Genomic DNA, 27603 nt, shown 5'->3' on the forward strand with positions numbered 1-27603 from the left:
AGTAATGGTAAAGTACCGAATTAGCCTGTTGACTGAGAACATGGCGTTCTGACACGACAAAGTCTAAACTTGTTCTCCCGGCACGCAAGACATTTTATAACCCTGTCCGGACCTTCCTTTCTAGCCCGGACACTTGCCATTCCCTGAAAAGCAGCTGCCATGGAGTCAGAGCAAGCTGCTCGGTGTCCCATGAACGCACCATGTTATTCTGATCTTCACTGCCTTTGCCCACTGTATTCTCCCTGCTTGGAATGTCTTTCTCAACCTCCCTCAACTTCTTCAACTCCTTATTTAAGACTTGGGTTACATTTTTTCTCCTCCATGAAGCCCTTCCTAACTCTTTCCAAGCAGAGTTACTTGCTCCTACCTCTGGGCTCCCACGGAGTTCCGTTCATGCCTCCCTGATAGCAAGGACCACCTTTTTTTTCCAACGTTCTCTTCATGTCTCTGTCATTGCCCCATGTGGTCCCAGACACCAGGGATGACAGATTGGTCATCCCTGAATCCTCATTCCCTGATGTTATGTGGCCTGTGGACAGTACTTCACAGGCTTGCTGTCGGACACCCAGAACATTTCTTTTTATACTTGCTTAGAGATAAAAGGGTTTGCTTGTGAGAGAATGAACCAGATTCAACAATCCACATGCAAAAATTAGTCCTGTTCGTTATTTGTTCACGCATTATGAAATAATCAGGGTCCTTTAACTTCCTAGCTCCTGAAGAGCAAAGTTCTGTTTTAATTCGCTTTGTACCAACATGGTTTTGCACCAAGAAGTGCAGTAAGGGAATTTAAGGGCCTGCTTGGATGTAACCAAAGAGATGTTGTAAATAAGCTGCAGAAGCCATGGTTGGAGACCCTGGGCTGCAAGAAGCCAAGCCAGAAGGCTTGGTTAGGTTTCTCTATAGACTCTCTACAGCTCTGATCCGCATGATTCAACCAAATCACTTTCTCAAATAGGCTCCGCTAATGAAAATAAAGATTCCCCTTTGCATTTCCTCAAGTTAGGCATAAGTACCAGGTTCCAGAGGAACATAGCCTTGACACCAAAATTTAGTTTTATCTTCCATTGTCCTAAGAAACTATTCCTTTTCAATTTATTAAAAAGATTTTAGAGATTTCACTTTTAAATTATTTTTGAATAGATAACACATTACTGTGATCCAGAATTCAAAACTATACAGTGTAGGAGACTTCCCTGGTGGCACAGTGGATAATACTCCACGCTCCCAATGCAGGGGCCCGGGTTCGATCCCTGGTCAGGGAACTAGATCCCGCATGCATGCTGCAACTAACAGTTCACATGCCACAACTAAGGAGCCCATGTGCTGCAACTAAGGAGCCCGCCTACCACAACTAAGACCCAGTGCAACCAGCTATTCCCTCATCTACAAAATGCACTCATGGGTGTTTGTCGTTTCTGAAGTGCATTATCTAGACATCCTTCCTAATTTGAATGAATGCCAATGGGATTGGGAAGCCACAAAAGAGAAGCTGTTCCTCATGCTTTGAGTAGAGCCAGTTGATGCTCTCCCTCCTCTCTGTGCTGGGGGCTAGTGATGCAAAGGCACTGTGGTCAGCTTGAGAATCTTCGAAGTCTCTGTGGTGAGATTAGCATCCAGAGGCATGGCGGGGCATGTCCTGGGAATTGTAGCTGAGGTTGGATCCCAACTTTGTGCTCTGCTTCTTCCCTTGGCTCTTCCCTGAACCTAGTCCTCTGCCTTCCTATAAATTCTGTGAGTTGCCTGATAACTTTCCAGTAAATTGCTTTTCTACTTAAGACATCTGTTGCCTGCTACCAAGAGCCCTGACTAAAACGTGACCTCAGAGGGCTATTTGAAGGTTGAATAAGTTGGTGTGTATAAAGCCTTTAGCCCAGTACATGCCACAGGTAAATGCTTGCTAAATGGTTGATCCAAGGAAAAAACAAAGAAAGCATTTGTGACAGAATAGACTTTGATGACTAATTAGATGTGAGAGAAGAATAAAAAGGAAGAACGGGGAAGATAACACTGTTTACCAACCTGCCTTCCACATCCCTGTTCTGTGTCTGACAAGAGTATGGAAGCCAACAGAAGGACGACCTGCTTAAAACAGGTTAGAGAGTAATGGTAAAGTACCGAATTAGCCTGTTGACTGAGAACATGGCGTTCTGACACGACAAAGTCTAAACTTGTTCTCCCGGCACGCAAGACATTTTATAACCCTGTCCGGACCTTCCTTTCTAGCCCGGACACTTGCCATTCCCTGAAAAGCAGCTGCCATGGAGTCAGAGCAAGCTGCTCGGTGTCCCATGAACGCACCATGTTATTCTGATCTTCACTGCCTTTGCCCACTGTATTCTCCCTGCTTGGAATGTCTTTCTCAACCTCCCTCAACTTCTTCAACTCCTTATTTAAGACTTGGGTTACATTTTTTCTCCTCCATGAAGCCCTTCCTAACTCTTTCCAAGCAGAGTTACTTGCTCCTACCTCTGGGCTCCCACGGAGTTCCGTTCATGCCTCCCTGATAGCAAGGACCACCTTTTTTTTCCAACGTTCTCTTCATGTCTCTGTCATTGCCCCATGTGGTCCCAGACACCAGGGATGACAGATTGGTCATCCCTGAATCCTCATTCCCTGATGTTATGTGGCCTGTGGACAGTACTTCACAGGCTTGCTGTCGGACACCCAGAACATTTCTTTTTATACTTGCTTAGAGATAAAAGGGTTTGCTTGTGAGAGAATGAACCAGATTCAACAATCCACATGCAAAAATTAGTCCTGTTCGTTATTTGTTCACGCATTATGAAATAATCAGGGTCCTTTAACTTCCTAGCTCCTGAAGAGCAAAGTTCTGTTTTAATTCGCTTTGTACCAACATGGTTTTGCACCAAGAAGTGCAGTAAGGGAATTTAAGGGCCTGCTTGGATGTAACCAAAGAGATGTTGTAAATAAGCTGCAGAAGCCATGGTTGGAGACCCTGGGCTGCAAGAAGCCAAGCCAGAAGGCTTGGTTAGGTTTCTCTATAGACTCTCTACAGCTCTGATCCGCATGATTCAACCAAATCACTTTCTCAAATAGGCTCCGCTAATGAAAATAAAGATTCCCCTTTGCATTTCCTCAAGTTAGGCATAAGTACCAGGTTCCAGAGGAACATAGCCTTGACACCAAAATTTAGTTTTATCTTCCATTGTCCTAAGAAACTATTCCTTTTCAATTTATTAAAAAGATTTTAGAGATTTCACTTTTAAATTATTTTTGAATAGATAACACATTACTGTGATCCAGAATTCAAAACTATACAGTGTAGGAGACTTCCCTGGTGGCACAGTGGATAATACTCCACGCTCCCAATGCAGGGGCCCGGGTTCGATCCCTGGTCAGGGAACTAGATCCCGCATGCATGCTGCAACTAACAGTTCACATGCCACAACTAAGGAGCCCATGTGCTGCAACTAAGGAGCCCGCCTACCACAACTAAGACCCAGTGCAACCAAATAAATAAATAAATAAAAACTACACAGTGTAGGGCTTCCCTGGTGGCTCAGTGGTTGAGAGTCCGCCTGCCGATGCAGCGGACGCAGGTTCATGCCCCGGTCCGGGAAGATCCCACATGCCGCGGAGCGGCTGGGCCCGTGAGCCGTGGCCGCTGAGCCTGCGCGTCCGGAGCCTGTGCTCCGCAACGGGAGAGGCCACAACAGTGAGAGGCCCGCGTACTGCAAAAACAAACAAACAAAAAAATTACACAGTGTAAAGTGTTCCCCCCTACAATGTAACCCAGCCATCAAGCTTCCCCTACCATGAGCAACCAAAACTATCTCTTTCTCATGCATTCTTCCAGAGATATTTTATGCATGTAATGAAATATTTTTAATTTCCTACTGCCTTTTACACCAAAGTTAAAGTAGTACACACAGTTCTGCATCTTGCTTCTTTTCACTAAATAAGATATCTTGTAGATCTTTTCATATCAGTATCTGTCTTTTTCCTGGCTGCATAGTATTCCACTGCACAAGTGAACTATAATCTATTAGGCCAGTCTCCCATGAATGGACCTTCTGTTTTTTCCCTAATCCTTTCTATTTTATAAACAATTCAGCAGCTCTTTTAAACCTCTCTTTAAACTTCCTACCAGCCCCTGCCTCCCTTAGTCTCCAAAAATGCGGTCTCTCTTCACTCACAGAGAAAACAGAGGCCATTACATAGAGATTCCATCAATTTCCTGCCTCCCGTCCACTTTGTGGTTCAAACTCCATCAATACCAAACAGCAGATAGTTCTGAGAATGTGCATGTTCTCTCTTGTTTCTTCTGTACCTTTGTATATGCCATTCCTACTCCCACCATCATTGGTTTGCCTGGGAAACCTCTATTAATCTTTCAAATCCAAGTTTGGATATCATGCCAGAGGGAGTTAATCAGTTGCAGCTGTGTAGTATGTCTGTACCTTGTTCCTCTCCCTCCATCTTACTTATTATGCTGGTTTGAAATTTGTTTACAAGTCTATGTTCCATAGGTCTGTGAGCACCTTGAGAGCTAATTCATATCAGGATGCCTATAGCACTTAGCATAATCTGGTAATCGAAGCTACTCAATAAATATTTGTGGAATAAATGAATAAATAACATGGGGGAGACATAAGCACACTCTGTAATGACAAGTATTTGCAGAAGAGCAGAATGAGTCTTCAGTCTGCATAGTGTAGCAGAAACAGCATTGGACCAGAAACCAAGAGAACCAATTCTGGTCCATGGATGCAGGAAACTCTTTACACATGTTCATTGCTGCATCCTCAATGCCTGGAAGAATGGCTGACTTGATTGGTGCTGAGAAAGAATGAGGCTTTGTGGTACATTTGTCTTTGAATCTGCCAAAGACACACTTTATTTCAAATAGTTTGCAGGGAGAAAGCTAGAACCAGAGAGTCTGTAGTTTTTGGACTAAAAACAGAACATACCTAACACCCCATCGCAGGTAAACTATCATAAGGCCAGAGAATTTATTACCAGCTTAAGTTGAACAAATTCAATCAATTGACTTTTATTACAAATATATCTTATAGATTAAATTAACACATTTCGCATAGCCACAGGTTTTTCCAAGCTTAGAGGTAACATGCTTAATTTGGGAAATGAAATAAAAACCTTATAGATAATCTTGGCTCCTCCTCTGTGACACTAAAATATAGCAATAGTGTGACAGTCAGAGACAAAACCCCTAAGAATTTAAACTGAAATAAGACCTCTACCCAACCTGGCCTGTCTTCTAACAGGACTCTTTGTTCATTGCTCTCCCGCCGTCACCAGCACGCAGATATTCTTCTGCCCTCTCTTCCTTTTCTTACCAATCAGAGGTAGCATGCACATTAATGTCAATTCTCCACCAGTTCATGAAAATAAGATTCTTTAGGGAATTCCCTGGTGGTCTAGTGGTTAGGACTCCACACTTTCACTGTTGATCCCCGGTCGAGGAATTAAGAACCCGCCAGCCACGGGGCGTGGCCAAAAAAAAAAAAACCACTGAATTAAAAAAAAGAAAAGAAGATTCTTTTATCCTAATGCTTCTGATCAAACATCATGGTGACCCATAGATTGTTTTTAGACCAAGACTGAATCAAAGTTTTATATTTATAATTTTTATTTCCACAATGTTCAATAAGTATGTGTTGATTGACTGAATGAGTATTTGGCCATTAATTAGCTCTGTAACCTTGGGAAAATTTCATTGAACTTTTCTGAGCCTCATTATCCTCATCTATACAATCGAGTTTGATTGATGTATTTTTCAAATTATTTTTAATAGTTTAAACCCTTCAAACAAAATTCTAGACAGAACACAATATACAGGACAGAAAAAAAGTGGAGGTACTCTAGATAAAATAGGTTTGGGGGCCCTAAGCCTCCTTGCTTCACCTCCTCCTTCCCTACCCTCACTTCAGCTCTGAGCCCCAGGGCTCTGTGGGGCACCATCTAAAAATCCTCTGGATTAGGGAATTCCCTGGCAGTACAGTGGTTAGGACTCCATGCTTTCACTGCCAAGGGCCGGGTTCGATCCCTGGTCGGGGAACTAAGATCCCACAAGCCACCCAGTGCCGCAAAAATATAAATAAGTAAATAATAAAAATTTTTAAAGTAAAAATAAAAATCCTCTGGACTAGATGATTATATACATGACATTGACTCCCAGACTGGTAAAGAAACTTAACAGTCATGTAGGTCCTGAGATTCCCAGCCTTAGGAATTAAACAAGATAGAGCTACACAGGCAGATGAAAATATAAATTTCTTTGCTTTGGGTCAACCAACAGCAGCTGATTATTTAATGCTAAGCAGAATTCAAAATTATATATAGTGTTGATAAATTAACAATGAACATGCTAACAGTGAACAATGAACATGGTAACATAAATTATAACAAATAACTTTCGGTAGATAAAATTTCTCAACATATTATAAAAATGAGTGGGGGTTATAAAAGGAATCCCTGGGGAGTGAAAAGGTTGCGACTCATGATGAATTCCATTTTCTTCCTTTTCATACATTTAAAATGAGGCAGAGAAAGATGAAATGGCCTGCCTAAGCTCCCACAGCTTACTTAGTGGCAGAACACAGCGCTTGCCATTTCCAGTCCACTGTTCTTTTCCGACCGTGTTGGATTTCTATGTAAGGTTAGACTTCCACCTTCATGTGTCTGGGATCTGTGGTCACACAGCTACAGAATGATAGAAAGTCCTCATTATCTCAGCATTCATTATCTGAATCCCTGAAGTTTGAAGTTATGAAGGAGAGTAAAAGTCATCATAACTTAGAAACGTTTACTTATCAAATGACTGCTTATAAATACCCATCCCCATTAAACATTAACATCTATTCTCCCCTTCTAGGGTCAATTTCTTTGTCAAGTCTCGAGCTGATGACTGGATTTTTACACATATTTGACAATACAGTCCAAACACAATGGAAATCAACTACAAAGTGAAACTGTACATCTCACGAAAGATAATTTTATGAGATTGATGAAAGAAGGCCAATGAGCTTAGTCCACAGTGAAAGAGGGGAAAAGACATTGACGTTGAAGAGGTAGGCAAAGGCCTTGTTTAGGATTAAGATTAGGGATGGCCTTGTGGGTCGCAGTGATTTTTGATTTTATTCTGATTGGGATGGGGAATTGGGGGAGGCCTTTAAGCAGGGCAAGTGACAATCAGATTTATCTCTAAAATTTTCATCTTGAAACTGGCAAATACACTAAAATACATGATTTTGCAACTGTATTTCTGTGATTTTTATCCCATAGATGCAGCTCCACATGTATGAAATGACACCTGTATGAAGTTTTTCATTGTTGCATTATTTGTTCAGCAAAAGGTACCTGGTTAAATAAACGATGGTATGATAATAAGGAAGATCTCTATGTGCTAATATGAGAAGAGCTTTAGGATGTATTGGTAAGTGAAAGAAAGCAAGATATAGAACACTGTGGAATAGTCTCTATAGTAGGCTACCTTTTATGTAATAAGGTGAGAGATATATTTGCATATGCTTGCATTTGCCTTAAAAATCCTAGAAGGATAAAAAAAAAGGTACCAATGGAAATAAATATCATTAGAGAGTTGGGGTGAGGGATGCAGGAGTAGGTTATAGAGTTATCTGGGCCTATCTTTTTATAGTGTGTTGAACTTCGAACCATGTAAATGTTGTACCTAATAAAAATAAATACATTTTAAAATCACTCTGGCTACTCTGTGGAGAGTAGTTGTAGGGACAAAGAGTAGAAGCTGGGAGACCATTAGGAAGGTGGTGAAGTTGGTTGGGCAGGTGTAGATGGTGGCTGGCTCTGGAAGGAAGCAGTGGAGGTGGTGAGAAGGAGTCAGGTTGGGGGTGCAGAGCCAGGTGGACTTGCTGAAGGATTGGATGTCGCATGTGAGAGAAGAAAAAAAAAAAGAAATCAAGGATAATTCCTAATATTTGTCTTGGGCAGCTGGAGGAGAGAAAATGGAGTAGAGGTGGGGAAGGGGCAGGGAAAATTGAGAACCAAGGGTCTGTTTTGGACTCGTGAAGTCTGATATGTCTCTTGGATGTCCAAGTGGAAATGTCCACAACTAGAGAGAAACATCCAAAAGAATGAGACAGCAGAGATGTTCCCAAAGATGAGTTCAACTCCCCATGAGTTTTTTGGGTTTTTTTTTTGCGGTATGCGGACCTCTCACTGTTGTGGCTTCTCACCTCACGTTGCGGAGCACAGGCTCCAGACGCGCAGGCTCAGCGGCCATGGCTCACGGGCCCAGCCGCTCCGCGGCATGTGGGATCCTCCCGGACCGGGGCACGAACCCGCGTCCCCTGCATCGGCAGGCGGACTCCCAACCACTGCACCACCAGGGAAGCCCTCCCCATGAGTTTTAACTAAAGGACTGAGAGGCTGTGGGAAAATTAATAAAACCCTCAAGCATTTTGTTAAATGTCCATCTTCATTTTCATGCTGCACAAATAAAATACAAAGGAAAAATGTCACTTGTGCTATTATAAGATTTTGTTGGAAAAAATTATGTCCAAAAATTCCAGTCAGTCATTTGACTTGTTCTTAGTTCTAAGAGTAAGCCTGTAGTTATCATTATAGCCTATATTTTGGTAAATATAAAGTAAATATACTTTCACAATTTTTATTTCACTTTTCAAGATAAAACTCAAATCAAAGCTTTTTCACTACTGGGAATTCCCTGGAGGTTCAGTGGTTAGGACTTGGCACTTCCAGTGCTGGGGCCCAGGTTCAATTTCTGGTCAGGGAACTAAGATCTCCAAAGCTGAGCAGTATGGCCAATAAAAGAAAAAAGAAAAACAAACAAAAAAATTTTCACTATTTATTATGAAATGTAAGCAGCCTACCCTAAGTGGCCTTTTTAAAATTATTTTTTAAATTAATTAATTAATTAATTAATTTGGTTGTACAGGTCTTAGTTGTGGCAGGCGGGCTCCTTAGTTGCACCTTGGCAGCTCCTTAGTTGTGGCACTCGGGCTCCTTAGTTGTGGCATTCAAACTCTTAGTTTCGGCATGAATGTGGGATCTGGTTCCCTGATCAGGGATCTAACCCAGACCCCCTGCATTTGGAGTGCGGCGTCTTATCCACTGCGCCACCAGGGAAGTCCCTAAGTGGCCTTTTTAGTCTTCCAAATAAGATAGAAAAGTGACAGTGACAGAAACTGAGGGAAACAAATATAATTCAAATTTTTCTCTTGGATACTAAGTTCACTTCTTTATTAACAGAATAACTTACTACATAACCTGGATTGATAACAGGGCAAGAGGTGGAGAGTAACAGTTATTCCTACTTTACCATTCTAAAGTCAAATAAATACTTTTTGATTAAAATGCAGAACTGCTTTCTTAGGAATTCTACCTTCAACTATTAATTTGCCTCTCATGTTTTACCTGAGCAGGACAGAGTTGAGAAATGTTCCACTGTTAATATAAGTCAGGGTATTACTGTCTATAGCGTTCGCTGCAATGCCCAGTATCTTAAAAATTTCGGGCTGCCAAAACTAATTACCACTGTGGCTTAAACAACAAACATTTATCTCTCAGGTTTCTGGAGGCTGGAAGTCTGAGATCAGGGTTTCAGCATAGCCAGGTACAGGTGAGAGCTCTCTTCCTGGTTACGTTCTCACATGGCCTTTCCTTGGTTCGTTCACGCAGAGAGAGAGATCTCATGTGTCTCCTCCTCGTCTTATAAAGGCATTAATCCCATGATGGGGGCTTCACCCTCATGACCTAATCTAACCCTAACTACCTCCCAGATGTCCCACCTCCAAGTGCCATCACGCTGGGAATTATGGTTTTGACATACGAATTTGGAAAAGGGGGAACACAAACATTCAGTCCATAGCACCCAGCCTAGATCCCCCTTCAGGTTGGAGAACCCCAGGTGCCGGAAGTGTTGGCTGCTGATGGCTTTCAGCTGAGTCCTCTCAAGGACTTGCCTGAAGGAAGCAGCCTTCCTTAAGGTTAGGCCCTTTTCCAAAGGGGTGAGTGATAGGTACAAGTGGAAGAGAGTACAAAGATCCAGCCCTCTTGCCTCAATATGAGACAACTCGGATGAGCCATCCCACCTCCTGAGCTTCCCGTGAGGTCACCTGAGCCCAAACTTCTGCCCCTGTCCTGTTCCCCTGGCTCCCTTATAGGTGTTGTTCCCAATAGACTTCCCACCCACAAATCTCTGTCTCAGAGTCTATTTCCTGGTGCCCAACCTAAGATACCAGGAGACCTCATGAACCACATATTCAATAAGAAATAACCAAATCATGCAGATTTCTCTACATTTTGTGTAGGTTAAGGCACAGCATATAAAAGGTAAACGTAGTGGAAAATGCCCCCAGAGTAGCGAGTGCGCTATTGGACCATCCCAGGGCTCGCTTTATGCACTTTGCACGTGTCATACACACATTTGTGGGAGGAAAAAACTCTCCCTTACGCCTGTTTGGTCCCATATCTTTTTGTCTGTCACACAGAGTAGTCTCTTTGCTTATTATAACTGACCTCTGAATGCGTTAAATAAGAGAACCAAGCTTTGCTCCCATTCTGCTAGAATTTATTTTTGTTTTTTAAGGATGCATAACAACAGGCAGTCCAATTGCAGTCTGAATATTCTTGGAGGAAATGAAGAGTAAATCACGAAATGAAACAGCCAGCTGGGCAGCTCTCCTTAAGAATTCCCCAGCAGAGGTTATGTGGCTGCATCTAAAAAAAACAGGCCTTTGTTGCTGAGTTGATTTATCATACACATAACAATTCTCAGATCATAGATTCTTTTTGCTAATTCGTTTCCGTCATTGTAATTTATTTAGCCTTCACCTTTCGAGATCCTTTATGACCATTAGTACGATTTTTAAAATAGCATCGTGCAGGTGGGATTTCACGAAGAATGTTCAGGTGCTTCTCTCCCTTTCAGGTCAGCGTTTAGTGAAGTCCAGAGGATTTTTTTTTTTTTTCATAGAACCCATGTAGCCTAACTTATATTCAGAGATATAGTCAGAGAGAGACACTGTCTTCAGGACTCTTATTTTTTAATAGTTATTTCTCCATTTATTTCCTTTTGGATTTTTGAATTTTGTCATTCTTTGTTAATCATCATTTTATTACATAATTACAGAGAAGATGGAAATGGGATAAATGAAAAAGAAAAAGTGTCCATAATCCTGTCACCAGAACAAACCAGAATCAACATTGGTGGTTTATTTTCTTTCAGACTTTTGCCAAAATAGTGTACATAGCGGCGTTTACAATTTTTATAAAATATACTCATGCCATGTTATAATTTAACTTACCAATATGTAATAAATATTGTCCATGTCAATAAATACACCATTAAAATATTGAACAGATGCACACTATTTTGTAGTATGGGCATATCATAACTTTAATCAATATCCTGCTATGAAACATTTATATTATTTCCTTGTTTATTACTTTTATAAACAATGTGTAAGTGGACATCCTTGCAAATAAATCTTTGTACAAATAACTGGTTACTTCCCTAGGACAAATTCTTTTTTTTTTTTTGCGGTACGCGGGCCTCTCACTGTTGTGGCCTCTCCCGTTGCGGAGCACAGGCTCCGGACGCGCAGGCTCAGCGGCCACGGCTCACGGGCCCAGCCGCTCCGCGGCATGTGGGATCCTCCCGGACAGGGGCGCGAACCCGGTTCCCCTGCATCGGCAGGCGGACTCTCAACCACTGCGCCACCAGGGAAGCCCCAAATTCTTTTTTTGTATTTCCCTAGGACAAATTCTTAGAAGTAGGATTTCTGCATCAAAGAGTAGTCACATATTTAAGATTTTTAAAAACGCTTATTGCTAAATTGTTTCAATTTATATTCCCACCAACAGTGGTTGAGAATGCTCTTTCCCACACTCTTGTCACCCTGAGTATATAATTCTTTTTCATCTTTGCTGATCTAATGATGAAAAATAGGATCTTGTTTTTAGTTGCATTTGTTTGATTTCTAGTGAGACTGAATTTAAAAAAAATGTTTATTGACCATGTACATTGCTTCCTCTGTGAAATGTCTGTTCATGTCCTCTGAACATAAGATATTGACTTCAAATATTTATATTATTGAGTTTTAATAGCCCTGTCTATATATTTATCATACATCTGTGTGTATTCTACATTTAGAACTACATATACTCTAACAAGTTTTCATCCGGTTTGTCTTAACTTTAAATTTAATTTTCTGGGCATAAAGATTTTTTTTAAGTAGTCAAATTTATCAATTTTTTTCTTTATAATTCTGCCTATATTACAATGCTAAAAAGAAAGACATTCTGTACCCAAGATTATACAAATAATCTAAGAGAAACTGTATTTTCTCCTAGTAATTAATGGATTCATTAGAAACTTTTGTTACATTTAAATCTTTAACCTACTAAACTTTTGATTATATCTGTGAGGTAGGAGTCTAACTTTATTTTTTTTTCCTATTGTTTAGGCAATTACCCCAAACTTATAAAATAATCCATCCTTTCTCTTTTCAACTGAAATGCTGTCATTGATACATGCTAAATTTGTAAATAACTTTAAATCTGCTTCTGGACTTTTCATTCTGATTGGTTGTTCTGTCTGTGAGTCCTATGCCTATACTATACATTTAATCAGTATTGTTTTGTAATGTGTTTTGGTATCGGATATGACCCTTATCTCCTCTGTATGTTTTTTAAAGACTATATTATCTTTAATGTTACCTCTTCTCCTCTTTTTCAAAATGTCCATTATTCTTACATATGTATTCTTCCATATATACAGATCTTCCTCGACTTACGATGGGGTTACATCCCAATAAACCCAACATAAATTGAAAATACTGTTAAGTCAAAAGTGCGTTTAACGCACCTACCCACTGAACATCGTGGCTTAGCCTAGCCTACCTTACACGTGCTCAGAACACTTGCATTAGCCTACAGTTGGGCAAAATCATCTAATACAAAGCCTGTTTTATAATAAAGTGTGGAATATAGCATTAATTTATTGACTATTGTCCTGAAAGTAAAAAACAGAATGGTTGTCTGGGTATAGAATGGTTGTAAGTGTATTGTGATCACGAGGCTGACCGGGAGCTGCAGCTCGCTGCCCAGCATCAGGAAAAAGGATCGCTAGCCTGGGAAAAGAGTAAAGTTCAAAATTCTAAGCATGGTTTCTACTGAATGCTTATTATGAAATGCTTTCGCACTTTCAGAAAGTCGAAAAATTGTAAGTCGAACCATCCTATGTCGGGGACGATCTATACTTATAGGGAAGTTTTCGGTTCACAGCAAAACTAAGAGGAAGGTACAGAGAGATCCCATAAATCCCCTGCCCCCGCACATTATCAGCATCCCCACAAGAGTAGTACTTTTGTTACAATGGGTGAACTTACATTGACTTATTTCTTCCATATATATTTTTATACTATATTATATGTTCTTTCATATATTTTTAAATATTTATTTATTTATTTGGCTGCCCTGGGTCTTAGTTGTGGCCCACGGGATCTTTTTTAGTTGCAGCATGTGGACCCTTAGTTGCGGCATGTGGGATCTAGTTCCCCGACCAGGGATTGAACCCAGGCCCCCTGCATTGGGAGCGTGGAGTCCTAGCCATCCTAGCCGCTGGACCACCAGGGAAGTCCCTCTTTCATATATTTTTATACTACTGTTGACACATCCTCCTCAAAAAAAAACCCTTTGGAATACTATTAAATTTATATGTGAATTTAGGAAGAACTTATTTTTCACAATATTTCCAAATATCCGGAAACATACCCTAAACATTTATTTAGGTCTTTGATTATGACCCTAGATCAGGATTTGTAGATTCCTTACATAGGCCTAAGATATTTCATGTCAAGTTCATTCTTTTCTTTTTTTAAATAAATTTATTTATTTTATTTATTTATTTTTGGCTGTGTTGGGTCTTCGTTGCTGTGCGCGGGCTTTCTCTAGTTGCGGTGAGCGGGGGCTACTCTTTGTTGCGGTGCGCGGGCTTCTCATTGCGGTGGCTTCTCCTGTTGCAGAGCACGGGCTCTAGGCGTGTGAGCTCAGTAGTTGTGGTGCACGGGCTTAGTTGCTCCGCGGCATGTGGGATCTTCCTGGACCAGGGCTCGAACCCGTGTCCCCTGCATTGGCAGGCGGATTCTCCACTACTGCGCCACCAGGGAAGCCCATCAAGTTCATTCTTAATGCTCTTATTGTTCAATGGGATATTTTTTCCTTATACTTCCTAACTCTTACCAAGCTTATTGACAGTTTTATAGACATATTATTCACATACTATAAAATTCATTCTTTTAAAGTGTACATTTCAGTGGTTTTTTGGTATGTTCTCAAGGTGGTGCAACTATCAACACCATCTACTTTAGAACATCTTTATCGCCCTCAAAAGAAACCCAAACCCATTAGCAATCGCTCCTATTTTCTCTTCCCCCCAGCTGTCTCTTCATTAGCTGTTTCTAATCTGTACTCTTCCTAATAAAATTTTAATTGTAAGTATAGCTTTCCTGAGTTCTGTGAGGCATTCCAGTGAATTATTGGACTTAAGGGGGTCATGGAAAGCCCTGAATTTATAGCCAGTTGGTCAGAAGTATGGGTGGCCTGGGACCTCCAAAGTGGATCTGACATCTGAAGTAAGGACAGTCCTGTGGGAGTCGTGCCCTTTACCTTGTGGGGTCTGCACTAACCCTGGATGGTCAAGATTGAATCTCAGAATATCCACTTGGGGTTGAAACGCAACAAGCTTCTTTTCGTGTGCTTTTTGACCATTTGTAGACATTTGTCTCCCTTCTCCTTGGGGTATTTGTTGCAATACCCCCAGTGGATGCCTGAAACCTTGGATAGTACCAAACCCTATATATACCATGTTTTTCCTGTACATACATAGTTATGATAAAGTTTCATTTACAAATCAGGCACTGTAAGAGATTAACAACAATAATAACAAAATAGAACAATTATAACAATATACTGTAATGAAAGTTTTGTGAATGTGGTCTCTCTCTCTCTCAAATTTAATGCCTTTTTTTGTATTAACTAAGCACTTATCATGCACTGTAACCTCAACTTTTGCAGTTTGAGGTGCAACAGCAAAGCTAGCACAGATTTCTTTTTCCTTCTTCACAATTTCAAGGATAGAAGATTTGTTCTTACCCTAGATCTTAGCAACCTCAGCATACAATTCTTTTTCCTTATTAAGCCAAGAACGTTCACCTTTTCACTTAAAGGAAGCACTTTACAGCTTCTCTTTGGCATTTCCTAATTGTCAGCATCACTACTCTTGCGCTTTGGGGCCATTATTAAGTGAAATTAGAGTCACTTGAACACAAGCACTTCGATAAACTACAGTCAATCTGATAACTGAGAAGGCTACTAAGTCTAAGTGACTAATGGGCAGGATACATTGGATTCAGGGATGATCTCAGGTGGGATGAAGCAGGACAGAGCAAGATTTCATCACACTATTCTGAATGGCACGTAATTTAAAACTTATGCATTGTTTATTTCTAGAATTTTCCATTTAATATTTTTGACCACAGTTTACTACAACCACAGAAAGTGAAATCATGGGCAAAGGGGGACTACATATCTTTTTTGGAGAAAAAATCTATTCAAGTCTTTTGCCCATTTTTAATTGGGTTATTTTTTTTTTTTTACTGTTGAGTTTTAAGAGTTTATTAAATAATATATTCTGAATATCAGATGAATCAGATATATAATTTGCAAATATTTTGTTCCATTCTGTGTGTTTTCTTTTCACTTTCTCGATGGTGTACTTCGAAGTTTTTAATTTTGATGAATTCTCATCTATTTTTTATTTTGTCATATCTTAGAAACCATTGCCTAACTCAAGGTCACAAAAATTTACTACTACATTTTCTTCTAAGAGTTCTGTAGTTTTAGTTCATATTTTTAGAGCTATGATCCATTTTCAGTTAATTTTGATGTATTGTGTGAGGTAGCGGTCCAGTTTTATTGCTTTGCACATGGATATCTAGTTGTTCTTAGTCTTTTGATTTTAAACATCTCGTAACTATCCATCTAACATTATTTCTAGTAGATTTAATAGATTTCTCTTTTTTTTCAAGTAATAATACCATGTTCAAATGATAACTTTGCTTTTTCCTTGACAGTGTCTGTACTTATTATTTTGTCTTCTCAGATATTTTTTTAAAACGTGATGATCACATCATCTTCATATTTTTCTTCATTTTTAAGGGAATGTTTCTGCAGAAACAGACTCACAGACATAGAGAACAGACTTGTGGTTGCCAAGCAAGAGGAGAATGGGGGAGGGATGGATTGGGAGTTTGGGATTAGTAGATGCAAACTATTATATATAGGATGGATAAACAACAAGGTCCTACTGTATAGCACAGGGAACTATATTCAATATCTTGTGATAAACCATAATGGAAAACAATATGAAAAAAGAATGTATATATATGTATAACTGAACCACTTTGCTGTACAGCAGAAATTAACACAACATTGTAAATCATGTATACTTTAATAAATTTTTTTTAAAAAGGGAATGTTTCTAGAGTTTTGCCACCACTGAGTATGGCACTTTAGAGTAATAAATGCTTTCCAGTATCTGCTACGGTATCTATGTTTTGCTGCTACTGATATAAGATGAGAAGATATGATTTTGCTGTAAAACCTCTTTAAATTATGTTTTAAGAATATATTGTTATAATTTCTACTAGATGGAGTCTCCTTTGACAATTTTTTTTTTTTTGGTATAACCTTTGGTTAAAACAATTTTGTATTTTTTTGTCTTGAAGTTAACATTTATTGAGACTTGACTGTGTACCAGGCACTGTGCTATGGGTTTACACACAAGACTTGTTTAATCTTCACAACTACCCTGTGAAGTAGAGACCATCATATCTTCTATTTGCAGATGGGAAAAAAATGACGCCCAGAGAGCTTACCCAGTGTGTCCAAGGACACTAAGCTGGAATGTAACATAACTGAGATTTCTACCTGGCTATCTGCTGTCTGACCATGGGGACTTCATTCTTTTTCTCCTTGAGATATAATTGACATATAACATTATATTAGTTTCAGGTGTACAGCATAATGATTTGCTATATGTATATATTGTACTGATCACCTCTGTAATTCTAGTTAACATCCATCACCACACATAGTTACGAAATTCTTTCCTTGTGACAAGAATTTTGAAGATCTATTCTCTTAGGAACTTTCAAATATGCAATACAGTCACCATGCTATCTATTACCTCTCCAGGACTTATTTATTTTATAATGGAAGTTTATACCTTTTGACCACCTTCACCCATTTTGCCCACCCCCCAGTACCCACTTCTGGCAGCAACCAATCTGTCCTCTGTATCTATTAGTTCTTTTTTTTTTTTTTTTTAGATTCCACATATAAGTGAGATCATACAGTATTTGTCTAACAACGATTTTGGGGAAATATTTTCCTAAAACAATATTTATCAAGACCAGTTTATTATTCTAATTAGAAAAAATAAGTTCATCATAAAGGATATGATGTTTTTGACTACATAAGGAGAGAATTAATTTCTTTTAATCTGAAATAGTTTTACTGTAAAAGTAAATCAATTAATGAACTAGAATAGATAATTCACAAATACTGTATAGATTTCAAAAGGTAGAAAGTAATATATAGAGTGGAATAAAACCTCCTTTCACCCCTGTTTCCTAGCTACCACATTCTTCTCCCTGCAAGCAACTACTATATTCTATAAAAGAGCAGGATTTTTTTTTTAAATAAAAGCAATACATACCTATATAACACATGCACATATAACATATACACACATATAAAATATATGCAAAATATATCAAATGTTTACACAAGAAAAACAATGTGCTGAGCAGTCCTAGGGAATGAGATGGGATGCAAAGACTTCATAAAGAGTCTGTTAACAAAAAAGAGAGAGAAGTAGCTGAGAAAACTCTTTGGTATTTTTCCAATATTGTCAGTTACTAGTTTACTTAAACTCCAAATCCGTTTTCTCACCAAGTTACAGCAAAGGATAAATCTAGAATCCACGCCACATTAACTGCATTAAATATAAACGTCCACCACCTCAGCTTTCCCTACCTCAGATGGCAAATAAGATAGGAACCATGCATTCCCGAGAGGTAACAACGATCCAGAGCGCAAAATGACAAATCAAATTTCCAAAATGTACTAAACCTCTTCACTTACATGGAAGAAGCCTAAATAAATCAAAATCATGGCACAAAAATAACTTAGCTCCCTACCTCAGATGGCAAATAAGATAGGAACCATGCATTCCCGAGAGGTAACAACGATCCAGAGCGCAAAATGACAAATCAAATTTCCAAAATGTACTAAACCTCTTCACTTACATGGAAGAAGCCTAAATAAATCAAAATCATGGCACAAAAATAACTTAGCCTCGAATAATTTTGTATTAGGTTGTAAACAACTCTGAATAGGCATTTGGAACCATGGTGTGTAAAGAGGGAGAGCTGTCTATTAGGTGCAGGCAGCACCTTTAGTCTAGCCTGCATGATGTAGTCCAGTCTCTGGATTGATAAAGCTTGAGGCAGTGGAGGGAGATGGGGAGGGCAGCAGTGGGGGCTGGGAGGCAGAAGGGGAGGGGGAGGTGCTGATTCAAGCAAACCAAACTCACAGAAGACTGATTTATAAACAGAAATGCCCTCTGTTCATTAACCATATAGACCACAAGAAGACCAAGTGGACCATTGTTACTTCACAGCATCACTCTCCAGTCCAAGTTTCCCGAGGTCTTCCCTGTCTCTCCATCTCTTAGCGTGGGCATTTCTGTGGGCGGCTGGGAGGTAATAGTAATATACTGTGGCCGTCACCTGCACAGGTTCTGAGTCCCATGGCCTTAGTTTCAATCCAGGCCTGGCCCTTTTCAGCCGTATAACCTCAAGTGGTTATTTAACTTCTCTCTTCCTGTGAAAATGGGAATGATAACAGTACCTACTTCAGCAAGTCATTGTAAAGATTAAATGAACTAATTCATGTTGAACATTTAGCACTGTGCCTAGTACATGTAGAACACTCCAAAAATGTTAGCCATTAGTATTAAGGCTACTCCTGTCTACTTCTGTTGATTTGCAGTTGTTTCTGCTCACAGAGAACAAACTATTTTTAACTCTTTGCCCAAATTAAGGAAAGGGAAAGAGGAAGTTAAATGAGAGACCAGCTTGACTAGATGGTGAAAAGTCTGAGATGAATTCAGTGTTTCAAAGAAATGCAATTGTATTGCTTTAAAATTTGAATTACAACCCTAAATAACACGGAGAATAAGGAAATAAATAAGGTAAAATTTTTTTGCCTTTCTTTTATTTATTTTAATCGAAGTATAACTGATTTATGATGTGTTAGTTTCAGGTATATGGCAAAGGGTTTCAGTTATACATACATATGTATCTATTTTTTTTCCAGATTCTTTTCCCTTATAGGTGATTGAAGTAAAGTTTTTTGTTTTTTGTTTTTTTGTGGTACGGGGGCCTCTCACTGTTGTGGCCTCTCCTGTTGCGGAGCACAGGCTCCGGACGCGCCGGCTCAGCGGCCATGGCTCACGGGCACAGCCGCTCCGCGGCATGTGGGATCTTCCCGGACCGGGGCACGAACCCGTGTCCTCTGCATCGGCAGGCGGATTCTCAGCCACTGCGCCACCAGGGAAGCCCTGAAGTAAAGTTTTAAAAGGTGAAATAAGTAAAAAAGAGGGAACTTAATGTAACAATGCAATGTGTAGTAAACAAGTATTTCTGGAGTGTCCAGTATGTACCCAGCTAGTCTTCCTCTTTTTAGACTTCCCTTTCTTAAATCAATTTGCAACACAGCAGCCAAAGTAATCTTTTAAGGACTTAAGTCAAACCATGTCACTTTCTGTTCAAAATCTTCCAAAGGCTCCCCACCTCATTGAGTAAAAGGCAACATCTTCACAATGCCCTCCAAGGCCTTATATAATCTTCTCACCCCAACCCTACTTAACTTAAGTAGGGTTGAGTAGGGTTAACCCTACTCAAGGGGTTAACTTATGACTTAACCCCTTCACACCCTCTGGCCTACTCACTCTGCACAGGCCACATGGGACTCTTTGCTGTCCCTTAACTATGGCAGGTACGCCTGCCTCAGGGCCTTTGCACTGGTAGTTCCTTCTGCATGGAGTCCTCTTCTTCAAAGTCAGGTTTCCTTTACGACCTTACAAAAACACCACCTTTCCGGAACCTCCTACTTAAAACTGTAACTTCTTCCCCATCTCCACCACTCTCTAATCGCCTTCCCTGCTCTGTTTTCTTTATAGTGTTTCTCTATATATTTATTGATGTATTTTGTTTATAATCGATCTCACTCACCTTCCCTTTGATATAAATTCCACAGGACAGGGATTTTTGTATGTTTTGTGTATTGCTACATCATTAATCCTTAACTTAGTGATAGCACTATTAGCTGAATGGATAAATGGTCATCTCATATGTCATCTCATTTATATCTTTTGGTGAAGGTCTGGTTTTCATAATAATAGATCACTGAAAGATAGCCATTCTTATAATTAAGTACTTTTATATTCAACAACTGCTGTTTCCTGAAATTAAAAATGGACTGAAGGTATCTTTAAGCTCTTGAAGCTGGAATTTGAAAAACACTGTTTATTTTAAAGTGTGGATGTCCTTTCGAAGCATCTTATGTAAGATTGAAATTCAGAGGAAGAAGCTATTTTTAACTTCTTACTCAATATGAATGACACATATCACTTCTGAATTAAAAGAAATTATGAATTTTCACATAAATTTAAGTTGGCCTTTTCTAATTGTAGTATCAATTCTCTAACCCTTAGATATGATTTTTAGATTTGTCCAAATGGTGCATGACAGCAGAAGTGTGGGCCTGGATGTCCCTGCTTCTGCTTTGCTGGAGATAAGGCCTGCCTACTGAATTTCTGGTTTCCATTACAGCTGATGACATGAAAGAAATGCTTGTAAGAACAAATGTTTGATTCCAGGCTGTAGCCTAATTTGATAGTGTACTTGAAAAAGAAAAGTTGATGATTCATTTCAAAACCCCTGGGGAGGGAGGGGTGATTGTAAGCAAATTGGAAAAGGGCAAGAAAACCTAATAGGAAACCACGGCAGCAATCTGCAACAACAACCAAAAAAGGCTGGTCTAAACTTGATCAAATGCTGGGTTTTTTCCAGAATGATTTTAACTGAGGAAAGGATGTTTGATTCAAACCCCTTTTCCCTCTGCTCTGATTTGGGGAGGGGGAGGTGGTAACCGTATTAACTTTTGATAATTTCAGACAATATGAAGTATTTGGATGTAAGATTACCCTGAGGTTTTCATAATTGTGGTTTTTCTCAAACCGTTACATGCGATTGTAATGTTTTTATGGGCCAGAACCCTAGGCAAATTTTTATGGAAGAAGGAAGAGACATTTTTTAAAAATAGAAACCAAGACTGAAGACACATCAGACGTCTAAGTAGGTGGAGTAGACAGCTGCCATGGGCGAGACCCCAAAGCCCCTCCCACCGCTTGCTTGTTGATGCCTGAAACTTTGAAAACCAGGAATTCATTTTCTTGGATCAAGACTTCATCTATTAAAATACTCACATCCCTACTCAGGACCACACGATAAACTCTCTGGGCCTTATTCACACTGATGATAACGTCCTCACTGATTCCAGATGCAACAGGCTTTTCCAACTGGGTGGAGAGAAAGCAAAGGGATCCTGGCTCTTTGGAGATGAGGCTGAATGTGTGATGGCGGGGAGGGGGCAGCACCTCCCTTGGAGGAAAACATGGAAGATCACCAAGAGGTGAAGAAGCACAGAAAAGGGATTTAGAGACTTTTCCCTCTGTGGGAACCATTTTTAGCCATCCTTCCTTCCCTGAATACCAGAGGAAGGGAAGGTCGATATGGGGACATGGTGTGAAGAAATCAGGGACACTTGAGTCTCCGGAAACCTCACCACCGCCAGGATTATCACAGCAGTTAATCCTTCAGTATGAGCCCAGACGACTTGCTTACCTTAAATGATAATTTTAAAAGGTACTCTATAAAATACTTCTGACGTGGGGGAATTCACCTCTCCCACAATTTGTTGTTGTTGTTTTCATTATTTTCTTTATTTACTTATTTATTTTTTGGTAGGGCCACACAGCACGTGGGGTCTTAGTTCCTCAACCAGGGTTGGCACCCGTGCCCCCTCCAGGGGAAGCGCAGAGTCTTAACCACTGGACCTCCAGGGAAGTCCCTCTCCCACTGTTTTTTGTTTTTTTTTTTTTTTTTGGCGGTAGGCGGGCCTCTCACTGTTGTGGCCTCTCCCGCTGCGGAGCACAGGCTCCGGACGCGCAGGCTCAGCGGCCATGGCTCACGGGCCCAGCCGCTCCGCGGCATGTGGGATCTTCCCGGACCGGGGCACGAACCCGTGTCCCCTGCATCGGCAGGCGGACTCTCAACCACTGCGCCACCAGGGAAGCCCTCCCACTGTTTTTTAAAGGAGTAAAATAGATGCTGCTGTGTAAAAATGACCCCAGGCTTGCGGTCACCCGTCTGGCTTTTCCAGTTAGTGTTACTGGCTACATGGTCACCACTGAGATAACAGTGATTTTCTATTTTCATTTCTCACTATTTAACTTAGTTATTTCTTTTCATGTAACTTTCAGAACAATTTAGTACCTAGGAATAGGAAGGGTCAAAAGGAGATTTTATAAAGTTTGGCTTATGATGTCATTTTCATTTTTATTAACTTTTTTATTGAAGTAGAGTTCATCTACAATGTTATTATTAGTTTCAGGTGTACGGCATAGTGATTCTGTATTTTTGCAAATTATACCCCATTATAAATTATTACAAGATAATGTCCATAATTCCCTGTGCTATACAATATATCCTTGTTGCTTATCTATTTTATACACAGTAGTTTTTATCTGTTAATCCCACACTCCAAATTTGTCCCTCTCTCCCTCTCCTCCCCTTTGGTAACCACAAGTTTGTTTTCTATGTCTGTGAGTCTGTTTCTAGTATGTCATTTTGAAGTCATAATTTGTACTGTAGTACTCGTCTTTGCTTCTTAAAGCTATGGCACGACTGTTCAGAAAGAGTCCTCTTATCGTGGAAAGATTACCAGGTTTCTTCATCATCATTAGTTTCTCACCACACATTGCACACATATTACATAGAAGATCCTGGGCTGGGTGCTGAGGCCACAGAGCTGCAATCCACCTTCTTGACCTCTGTGTACTTAGACTAGTCAGCAGAGGAGACAGACAAATCACCATCTGCTAAGAACACAACAGAAGTTTGCACAGGGGCTGGGGAAGTTTCCTCTCCCATCCTGGAATGTCAGGAAAGTTTTCTGTGGGGATGTAATGTCTGAGCTGAGAGTTTTAAGGATATGAATAATGGTGGGAATGAAGCAGGTGAAGAAGTGGCGGAGGAGTGCTCCAGGAAGAGGGAACAACATAGCAAAGAAAGAGTGGAGAGAAAATTCTACCTTCCTATCTGTCTTCTCCTCTCTAGGGCGAGGCCGAATTCTTACTCATCACTGCATCTCTGGTGTCTGTCCGGCATGTCATAAGTATTCATGAATATTTGTTGAACTTAAATGAACTGAACTGCAAAGTCTTTATTGCTGGCAATAGGACTGTGGCCAAAATAGTTCCTGTTCTCGTGGTGCATATGTTCTAGACGGGCATTACTATGAGTTATAACATTTACTAAGTGTTTCCTACCTGCCAAGTACTGTCCAAAAATCTTTATGTATTCACTCGTGCAATCGTCACAAAAAGACTTTAAATAGGTATAATAATATTATCCCAATGTTACTGCTGAGGACGCAGAGAAGTTAAGCAACTTGTCCAAGCTTACCCAGCTTGGGGGTGGTGGAGCTGGAATTCAAAGCTGGGAGATCATGGCTTCCAGAGTGAGTCTTAACCTCTACAGTTAGCATTTCAAGAATTTTTCAATGCCTTTTCAGTCTTCTTTTTGGAAAACGAAATAAAAAGAAATTCCCCTTCCATCCCTTTGCTCTTTATTGACCGAAGACTTAATTATTTGACATAAACATGTAAGAAGAGTGGACAGTTTGAAAAGCGAGAGTAGGGTTAAAATGAAAGGTAATATGGTCTTTGAAAAAAAAGTAAAGAGGGGATAACGGTCATATCAGATATCAAAATGCATTGAGAATTACAGTGATTAAGATATAGGCAGGGTGACTATAGTTAACAATGCTCTACTGTATATTCAAAAGTTGCTAAGAGAGTAGATCTTAAAAGTTCGCATCACAAGAAAAAGAATTTGGGCCTTCCCTGGTGTTTCCAATGCAGAGGGTGTGGGTTCGATTCCTGGTCAGGGGACTAAGATCTCACATGCCGAGGGGCGCGGCCCAAAAAAAAGGAAAAGAATTTGTAACTACGTGTGGTGATGGATAACTAAACTTATTGTGGTGATTGTTTTGCAATATATATAAATATTGAATCATGAGATTCTACACCTGAAACGATTATAATGTATGTCAATTATATCCCAATTTAAAAAAACAAGAAAGAAAAAAATACCTATTTAGTGTAAGCACAGATTTGGGCCCTTCTGCTGCCATTTTCCTCCTCTCCCAGACCCAAGGATTGGCAGGAAAAATGAGAAGGAATTCCCATTTAGGTAAAAGGAATCATAAACAAATAAATACAAAGTCTGCGGCTGCCCCCATTCACTCAGTATTTCCCAATTATAAACCAGCTGCCCTCACTGAGAGGGAGTTGGATCCCATCTTAAGAAAATTACTGACAAACGGATTTTTTTTTATATAGTGAGAACTTTAAAATTTTGTATAAATGAAATAAACACTTTTTTTTTTTTGTGGTACGCGGGCCTCTCACTGCCGTGGCCCCTCCCGTTGCGGAGCACAGGCTCCGGACGCACAGGCTCAGCGGCCATGGCTCACGGGCCCAGCCACTCCACGGCATGTGGGATCCTCCCGGACCGGGGCACGAACCCGCGTCCCCTGCATCGGCGGGCGGACTCTCAACCACTGCGCCACCAGGAAGCCCTGAAATAAACACATTTTTAATTATTTGATTTGAGCATTAAATTTCATGGATATATAGTGTGTATTTCACCAAACTGGCAACTGAGAAGTATTAAATATAAAACTCTTGGGACTTCCCTGGTGGTCCAGTGGTAAAGAATCCACCTTCCAATGCAGGGGACGTGGGTTCAATCCCTGGTCGGGGAACTAAGATCCCACATGCCACAGGGCAACTAAGCCCATGCGCCACAACTACTGAGCCCTGAGTGCTGCAAACTACAGAGCCCACACACTACAGAGCCCACGTGCCACAGCTAGAGAAGAAAACCCGCTCTCCACAACTAGAGAGGAGCCCACGCGCTGCAGCTAAAACCATCCCGCCTGCCCCGCATGCTGCAACGAAGACCTGACGCAGTCAAAAATATAGATAAATAAATAAATAAAAATCAATATTAAAAAAAAGACAAAAAAACCTCTTGAATGCCATATTAACTTGCCTGATTCTGAGAAAGAGGTTCTAGAATGGAAGTCCCTCATAGTCCTCTACCAAACTTGTCCTGATATTTTAAAATTATAAATTTAATATAAAAGTTATCGGTTAAAAATAGATTAAGTAAAATAAATTTAGGTAACTTTACTACCCAATGGCCATATTCCTCCCACTTAAGGACTCTAAGCTGAGCATTACGTTATTTAGAAAGTTATCCTTACAAGGAAAGACAACTGCTGGCTGCCTTATGAAGGACAGATTGGAAAGGGACAAAGCTGGAGTCAGGAGAACAGTCCAGGTTGGAGATAATGGAGCAGTAATTGAGGAACTGGAGAGAAAGAGACAAATTCAAGAGATTTTTTAAAGTCTTGATAGGATTTTACTAACTGAGAATAGAAGACAAAAAGAGAGGATTTGAATGAAGGAGCTGAGGATCAGACTCAGACATCTGGCTTGTGTGCTTGGGTGGATCATGGTATCATCAGACAAAATAAGAGCCCAGGAGGAGCAGGTATTGGGGAGTGGTAGGGGGGAGATGAGGACTTTGAATTGGGACATGTTGAATTGGATGTGTCCGTGTGACCCACAAGTAGAAATGTCCATTAGGGAGTTACTGTCCTAGGGCCCAGAAGTGCTCTGGGATGCCTGGGATATCTAGGCAGATAATTTAGGGAACTATCAGATTGTAGGTGGAATTGGAAGTATGAGTTAGTCAGGGTCACCAGGGGAGAGTGTGAATGAAATGAAGAGGAAGAGTGAGGATGGAGCCCTAGAGAATATAAGCATTTAAAGGGTTAGGAGCTGTAGACCAAGAAGAAATCGTCAGGGGTAAGCAGGAAACCAGGAGAAAGTGATGTCCCAGTTACCAAAGAAGAGGAGGGGACTTCAGAAAGAAATGTGGTCAATGGTCAATGACACAGAGACAGCGTGTATATCAAAGACTAAGAATTTTATATTGGATTGGGTGATACAGATGTCACATCTGCCGTCTGCGGAGGTAGCTTCCCAATTCAAGTGGGGTTGGAAGCCAGACCGAAGTGGGTAAAGTAGTGAACCAGAGGGTAGTAAAGAGGCAGTGATGGTTCCATAGACTGATCTTTGCAGAAGGTTGTCTGTGAATGGAAAGAGAGTTTGTGTAGAAGATAGAAGCCCTTTTTTTCTCCTTAAAGATGAAAAGCTTGAGCTTGTTCATAGGCTAAGGGAAGAAAGCAGTAGGGAGGGAGAGATTGAGGATACAGCATAAAACAGATACATGAAAAGACTAAAATATTAAAGGAGATAAGAAAAGTTGGTATCCTGAGCAACTTTCAGTAAGTGTTTAAATACTCTCTCAAATGAGATGGAAGGAGGGAAGGACAGGTGTAAATGAAGATAAATCTGTAGTTGGGTAGAAGAAGGGCAAGAGGTTGAGGGAGTTCCCATCTGATGATGATTTCTGGGGAGGAGTCATGAGGAGAGTGGTAAAGATTTAGAAACACTGTTTAGAAATTTAGGTTCGAGGTGGCTGTTTAAAGACACATAGGATGACTGCACAGCAGTGCAGAGGATTTGTCTGTGGTTGCAGGTCACAAACTTATAGTTGCGCTGATTTGCAATGGATAATACTGATTGCCTAGTTACAGGGGCACGTAAGATCAGACTGGAATTCCAACCAGATTGATACAGGCAGTGGAGTTACAGTCTTTAAAGGCTCTAGGTAAGGCAGACAGTTGTCTAAGGTCATATAACCAATAGGAGCAGAGCTAGATTTGAACATAAAATTGACTAGCTTGATAATCTTAGCTGAACTGGGAGCCTAGGGTGCTGAGTAGGTCAACTATATTGACAGAGAAACTGCCTAGGTCAATGACAGACCTTGGAATGAAGATAGAGCCTAAGATCCAGATGCCAAAGTTCTTGATGAATGTTGCATGGTTAAACACTTAATGAATATCTACTGTAATACTGTTGAGTTAGGCTTTCAACAATCAAACATCACTTTTATTCAATCATGTTAAAGTTTCTTTTAAAGTTTTTTTTTTTTTTTTTTTTTTTTTTTTGCGGTATGTGGGCCTCTCACTGCTGTGGCCTCTCCCGCTGCGGAGCACAGGCTC

At 40.3% G+C, this 27603-nt stretch overlaps 1 long non-coding RNA gene across 1 annotated transcript in view; it reads left to right on the top strand.

The window, feature by feature from the left end:
• The window catches only part of LOC102973609 (uncharacterized), a 52591-nt gene that overhangs the window by 17108 nt on the left and 7880 nt on the right, over window positions 1-27603 (top strand). The window contains exons 3-4 of the long non-coding RNA XR_008619055.1: window positions 6860-7055; window positions 7270-7420. This is a non-coding gene — a long non-coding RNA (uncharacterized lncRNA). The remainder of the gene's footprint in view (window positions 1-6859; window positions 7056-7269; window positions 7421-27603) is intronic.

This window comes from Physeter macrocephalus, chromosome 13 (assembly GCF_002837175.3).
Source record: "Physeter macrocephalus isolate SW-GA chromosome 13, ASM283717v5, whole genome shotgun sequence".
NCBI lineage: Eukaryota > Metazoa > Chordata > Mammalia > Artiodactyla > Physeteridae > Physeter > Physeter macrocephalus.